General features: G+C 48.3%; 2 long non-coding RNA genes across 2 annotated transcripts; one reads left to right on the top strand and one right to left on the bottom strand.

Annotated features, from left to right (window-relative positions):
• The first annotated feature begins 4,034 nt into the window (after positions 1 to 4,034).
• LOC121858053 lies at positions 4,035 to 4,331 on the top strand. The gene is made up of 3 exons (XR_006087340.1): positions 4,035 to 4,058; positions 4,126 to 4,178; positions 4,310 to 4,331. It is a non-coding gene; the product is annotated as an uncharacterized LOC121858053 (long non-coding RNA).
• Positions 4,332 to 4,933: 602 nt separating this feature from the next.
• On the bottom strand, positions 4,934 to 5,404 carry LOC121858052. Its single transcript, XR_006087339.1, has 3 exons — positions 5,367 to 5,404; positions 5,206 to 5,235; positions 4,934 to 4,946 (listed from the first exon to the last, which is right to left on the bottom strand). It is a non-coding gene; the product is annotated as an uncharacterized LOC121858052 (long non-coding RNA).
• Between the last annotated feature and the right edge of the window lie 1,367 nt (positions 5,405 to 6,771).

Below are 6,771 nucleotides of genomic sequence, written 5' to 3'. Positions count from 1 at the left end.
AACTTAATACCAACCTGGCCGGCCAATCCAAAAGGTCAATTTCATCCCACTTTTCCTTGAACCAGCTGCCCACCACCTTTGTCGTGCCACCAGAGCAGTTAGCCTACAAGTGGAGGATATTCTTCATACATTTGTTATCACTGTTTACAATAACATAAATCGGCGGCTCCATGTAGATAAATTTTCGACTTTGAAAAATTATTTATGCGAAAATGAATCTCTCACTTGCAAATAGACTATTTTTAGTGGCTCGGGGAGTATGGAAACAAGGACAGCATCACCTCTTGCAGCAGCTTGAGGTGAACGTCTGAGGTGAATCAATAATTTACGTCTGCCAACTCCCCCAAGGTTCACCCACTCCTGGCCTCTGTAAATATTATGATGCTTGTAGTGGATGCACCAGCAGGCCCTGTGATTGGTTGATGATAGTTATTTGTGCACCAGCAGGCCCTGTGATTGGTTGATGATAGTTATTGGTGCACCAGCAGGCCCTGTGATTGGTTGATGACGTTATTGGTGCACCAGCAGGCCCTGTGATTGGTTGATGATAGTTATTGGTGCACCAGCAGGCCCTGTGATTGGTTGATGATAGTTGGTGCACCAGCAGGCCCTGTGATTGGTTGATGATAGTTATTGGTGCACCAGCAGGCCCTGTGATTGGTTGATGATAGTTATTGGTGCACCAGCAGGCCCTGTGATTGGTTGATGATAGTTATTGGTGCACCAGCAGGCCCTGTGATTGGTTGATGACAGTTATTGGTGCACCAGCAGGCCCTGTGATTGGTTGATGACAGTTATTGGTGCACCAGCAGGCCCTGTGATTGGTTGATGATAGTTATTGGTGCACCAGCAGGCCCTGTGATTGGTTGATGATAGTTATTGGTGCACCAGCAGGCCCTGTGATTGGTTGATGATAGTTATTGGTGCACCAGCAGGCCTGTGATTGGTTGATGACAGTTATTGGTGCACCAGCAGGCCCTGTGATTGGTTGATGATAGTTATTGGTGCACCAGCAGGCCTTGTGATTGGTTGATGATAGTTATTGGTGCACCAGCAGGCCCTGTGATTGGTTGATGATAGTTATTGGTGCACCAGCAGGCCCTGTGATCGGTTGATGATAGTTATTGGTGCACCAGCAGGCCCTGTGATTGGTTGATGATAGTTATTGGTGCACCAGCAGGCCCTGTGATTGGTTGATGATAGTTATTGGTGCACCAGCAGGCCCTGTGATTGGTTGATGATAGTTATTGGTGCACCAGCAGGCCCTGTGATCGGTTGATGATAGTTATTGGTGCACCAGCAGGCCCTGTGATTGGTTGATGATGGGGTATTTTCATCTTAAAAAATAACTTGAGATCAATACTCCAAATTTTTATTGATGTATTCATGGCTAGCCCCTACCGTCACGTGTCTCTCGTGCAGCTTCTCCTCAAGCTGGGACATGATTGCTGGACTCCACCGCACTATCCTGGCAGTTACGTTGTCCTCCTCCCCTGTTGTCTCCCCAGCCTGAAATTATAGGGTATACAGAAATAAGAGTTAAAATGTATTTATTTACATTACACTCCTGAAATTAATCATTTTAATATATCAAATGCCAACAAACCAAAGGTAATACCCAGACTCCCCACCGAGTTAACCAATGTTTCACGGTAACCCCGCCCTCCTTTGTAATTTCTGCCTCGTTGTAACTGGCGGCGCACGGTCAATGTTCTTTACTGGGCTGGAAGTGATGAACTAGTGGCCGAACATTACTGCCTCCATCACCTCACAAACATTATTGCCTCCATCACCTCACAAACGTATTGCCTCCATCACCTCACCAAACATTATGCACTCATCACCTCACAAAGCATTATTGCCTCCATCACCTCACAAAACGTGTACCTCCATCACCTCACAACAGTGGCCACTCCATCTCACAAACATTATTGCCTCCATCACCTCACAACATTATTGCCTCCATCACCTCACAAACATTATTGCCTCCATCACTGCAAACATTATTGCCTCCATCACCTCACATCGATTTTCACAACTCTAATAAACATATTACAGGGTGGATGAGTCACATTCTATACAGCAATTAACTTTTTTTTATCAATTAATAGTGGAGACCAAGCCACACCCCCTCACCCATTGTAGTGGCAAGGTGTAACAACCTATTTCAGTGTTACTGGTGGTGACCAAGTCACACCCCCTCACGGTAGTGGCGAGGTGTAACAACCTATTTCAGTGTTACTGGTGGTGACCAAGCCACACTCGCAATGGTGGCAGGTGTAACAACCTATTTCCAGTGTTACTGGTGGTAAGCCACACCCCTCACAGTAGTTGCAAGGTGTAACAACCTATTTCAGTGTTACTGGTGGTGACTAAGCCACACCTCCTTGTTAGTGGTGAGGTGTAACAACCTGCAGTGTTACTGGTGGTGACCAAGCCACACCCCCCCCCTCCCGCAGTAGTGAGGTGCAACAACCTGCTTCAGTGTTACTGGTGGTGACCAGCCACCTCCGCAGTAGTGGTGAGGTGTAATAGCCTACTTCAGTGTTACTGGTGGTGGTAAGCCACACCCCTCACGGTAGTGGCGAGATGTAACAACCTACTTCAGTGTTACTGGTGGTGGCCAAGCCACACACCCCTCACAGTAGTGGTGAGGTGTAACAACCTACTTCAAGTGGCTACTGGTGGTGACCAGCCACACCCCTCACGGTAGTAGTGAGGTGTAACAACCTCACTTCAGTGTTGCTGGTGGTGACCAGCCACACCCCTCCCGTGAGTGGCGAGGTGCAACAACCCTACTTCAGTGTTACTGGTGAGTGACCAAGCCACACCCTCACGCGGTAGTGGCGAGGTGTAACAACCTACTTCAGTGTTACTGGTGACCAAGCCACCACTCCGCAGTGAGTGGCAGTGTAACAACCTACTTCAGTGTTACTGGTGGTGACCAGGCACACCCCCTCACACGGCTGTGGTGAGGTGTAAACAACCTACTTCAGTGTTACTGGTGGTGACCAAGTCACACCTTACCCCCTCCCAGTGAGTAGCGAGGTGTAATAGCCTACTTCGAGTGTTACTGGTGGTGACCAAGCCACACCCCCTCACAGTAGTGGTGAGGTGTAATAATACTTCCAGTGTTACTGGTGATGACAAGCCACCTCACGTAAGTGGCGGTGTAACAACTTTCTTCAGTGTTACTGGTGGTGACCAAGCCCACGCCCCTCACAGTGGCGAGGTGTAACCTACTTCCAGTGTTACTGGTGGTGACCAAGCCACACCCCCTCCTGACACGTGTAGTGGCGAGGTGCAACAACCTACTTCAGTGTTACTGGTGGTGACCAAGCCACACCCCTCACGGTAGTGGTGAGGTGTAACAACCTACTTCAGTGTTACTGGTGGTGACCAAGCCACCCCCTCACGGTAGTGGTGAGGTGTAACAACCTACTTCAGTGTTACTGGTGGTGACCAAGCCACACCCCCTCACGAGTGTGGTGAGCTGTAACAACCTACTTCAGTGTTACTGGTGGTGACCAAGCCACACCCCCTCACGTAGTGGTGAGGTGTAACAACCTACTTCAGTGTTACTGGGGTGACCAAGCCACACCCTCACGGTAGTGGTGAGGTGCAACAACCTACTTCAGTGTTACTGGTGGTGACCAAGCCACACCCCCTCACGGTAGTGGTGAGGTAACAACCTACTTCAGTGTTACTGGTGGTGATCAGCCACACCCCGTCACGGTAGTGGCGAGGTGTAACAACCTACTTCAGTGTTACTGGTGGTGACCAAGCCACACCCCTCACGGTAGTTGCAGGTGTAACAACCTACTAGTGTTACTGGTGGTGACTAAGACACCCCCCACGGTAGGCGAGGTGCAACAACCTACTTCAGTGTTACTGGTGGGACCAAGCCACCCCACTCACGGTAGTGGCGAGGTGTAACAACCTACTTCAGTGTTACTGGTGGTGACCAAGCCACACCCCTCACAGGTAGTGGTGAGGTGTAACAACCCACTTCAGTGTTACTGGTGGTGACCAAGCCACACCCTCACGGTAGTGGTGAGGTGTAACAACCTACTTCAGTGTTACTGGTGGTGATCAGTTTCACACCCTCGCCACGGTAGTGGCGAGGTGTAACAACCTACTTCAGTGTTACTGGTGGTGACCAAGCCACACCCCTCACGGTGAAGTTAAAGGTGTAACAACCTTACTCAGTGTTACTGGTGGTGACTAGTTTGACACCCCCCACGGTAGGCGAGGTGCAACAACCTACTCAGTGTTACTGGTGAGACCAAGCCACACCCACTCAATGCAGGTAGTGGCGAGGTGTAACAACCTACTTCCAGTGTTACTGGTGGTGACCTCAAGCCACACCCCTCACACGGTAGTGGTGAGGTGTAACAACCCACTTCCAGTTACTGGTGGTGACCAAGCCACACCCTCACGCAGTAGTGGTGAGGTGTAACAACCTACTTCCAGTGTTACTGGTGGGAGACTGCTTCACACCCCCTCACGGTAGTGGCGAGGTGTAACAACCTACTTCAGTGTTACTGGTGGTGACCACACACCCCCTCACACGGTAGTGGTGAGGTGTAACAACCTACTTCAGTGTTACTGGTGGAGACTAAGCCACACCCCTCACGGTAGTGGTGTGAGGTGTAACAACCTACTTCAGTACATTGGTGGTGACTGCCACACTCTCACGGTAGTGGCGCAGGTGTAACAACCTACTTCAGTGTTACTGGTGAGACCAAGCCACACCCCTCACGTAGTGGTGGTGAGTGGGTGTAACAACCCACTTCAGTGTTACTGGTGAGACTAGTTTCACACCCCTCACGGTAGTGGTGAGGTGTAACTACTCAGTGTTACTGGTGAAAATCAAGCCACACCCCTCACGGTAGTGGCGAGGTGTAACAACCTACTCAGTGTTACTGGTGTAGACCAAGCCACACCTCACGGTAGTGGAAGTAGGTGTAACAACCTACTTCAGTGTTACTGGTGGTGACCAGCCACACCCCCACGGGTAGTGGTGTGAGGTGTAACAACCTACTTCAGTGTTACTGGTGGTGACTGCTTCACACCCCTCACGGTAGTGGTGAGGTGTAACAACCTACTTCAGTGTTACTGGTGGTGACCAAGCCACACCCCTCACGGTAGTGGCTTAGGTGCATCAACCTACTTCAGTGCGTTACTTTGCGGTGACTGCTTCACCCCCTCACGGTAGTGGCGAGGTGTAACAACCTACTTCAGGTGTTACTGGTGGTGATCAGTTTCACACCTCGTCACGGTAGTGGCGCAGGTGTAACAACCTACTAGTAGCCATTGGTGGTGACTAAGCCACACCCCTCACGGTAGTAAGCAGGTGTAACAACCTACTTCAGTGTTACTGGTGGTGACCAAGCCACACCCCAATCCCCTTGTGTTGTCATCATATGAGGGGCTTTCCTTCACTGAAGCCAGATGCCTTATCAACCCTAATGACACATCACCTGCCAAAAGCTCACTCACATTACTCTCCAGAACCTCACGTAAAGGCAAAGATAACTAAAGGAGAATTAAGTCCATATAACAGCTCCCTGGACACCGGCCCTCCTGGTTGAGCTTCTCAACCTATAAACTGCTAGGGTCATCAACATCCACCAACCTTAACTCTTTCTTCAGGTGTTGAAGGATAACCTAGCATCACTTACAACTTCACTATGTATGTAGTCCTTGACTTGCGCCTCCTTCCCGCGCCACCCCCACCCCCAGATCCAACGTAGAAAGGGGCCTCCAGCTCATGGGTATGGTAGTAAGAGGAGTCGATGACAATAAGTTGACCGTGACTGTACGGTATAGTCATAACTTTTGTGTAGTACAGGCATCCCCCGCAGTATGAAATCCCTGGTTACGGAATTTTGCCCTCACAGAATTTTTAAAATATTACCCAAAATTTCGAGCCATGGAAACAAACTCACCCTTGTGGTACTTTGGTAAATCTTAAAAAAATAAAATAAAAAATAAATGATTTACAATTTTTTTTTTATCCAAATTGTAAAAATATTTTTGTGAGGATTCTCTGTGGTAGCCACAAGGCGGCTGCAGCCCCACAACAACAACAGTTTTGGGTTGTTTGAATCTCCAGTCATTGTTCAGCTTTGCCTCTCTTTTGTGGACTGTATTATAAGTATTATACTGTGTATTATTATTCAAGATGAGTGGACAGAGGCCATCAAGTGCTAGTAGTGGTGGTAAGAGAGCTCCAAAAGGGTATTTACCTTAGAAACAAAATCAGATATGTTAAGGTGTAAATTAGTACTAGTGCTAAAGTTGGCAAGTTTCCGTACACTATATTTTCATCGTAGTGATGTTATGATCTAAATGGAACTTTATTGAGGACCAGACCAAGTGAAATGTGGCCATCAGCAATTCACATGGTGATTCAGGAAAAAGCTAAGAGTCTGCACACAGATTTAAGCCAGGAACAAGGTGCTAGTTCTGATAAAAAACCCTTTAATGCCAGCAATACTAAAGGCAATCATTGAGGCTGATATATTATCACTACAAATGTTGATGAAACAGTGCTTTTCTTGTCTGCCAGCACATTTATTTCAACTGAGGAGAAACAGCCTTTGGTTTTAAGATCTCCGCAAAGATCATGTAATGGCTCTGTTAGGAGGTAATTCTGTAGGAGATCTTAAATTATAGCCCATGCTTGTGTACTAAAAGTCTTCTGCTGAACTATAAGCCAAGTAACCAGTGATACAGCGCTCCAATAGGAAAGCTTGGATGACTGGC

Source organism: Homarus americanus, unplaced genomic scaffold (assembly GCF_018991925.1).
Source record: "Homarus americanus isolate GMGI-L3 unplaced genomic scaffold, GMGI_Hamer_2.0 scaffold48293, whole genome shotgun sequence".
NCBI lineage: Eukaryota > Metazoa > Arthropoda > Malacostraca > Decapoda > Nephropidae > Homarus > Homarus americanus.
The sequence above is the reverse complement of the archived record's forward strand: the minus strand, read 5'-3'. Positions and strand labels throughout refer to the sequence as shown.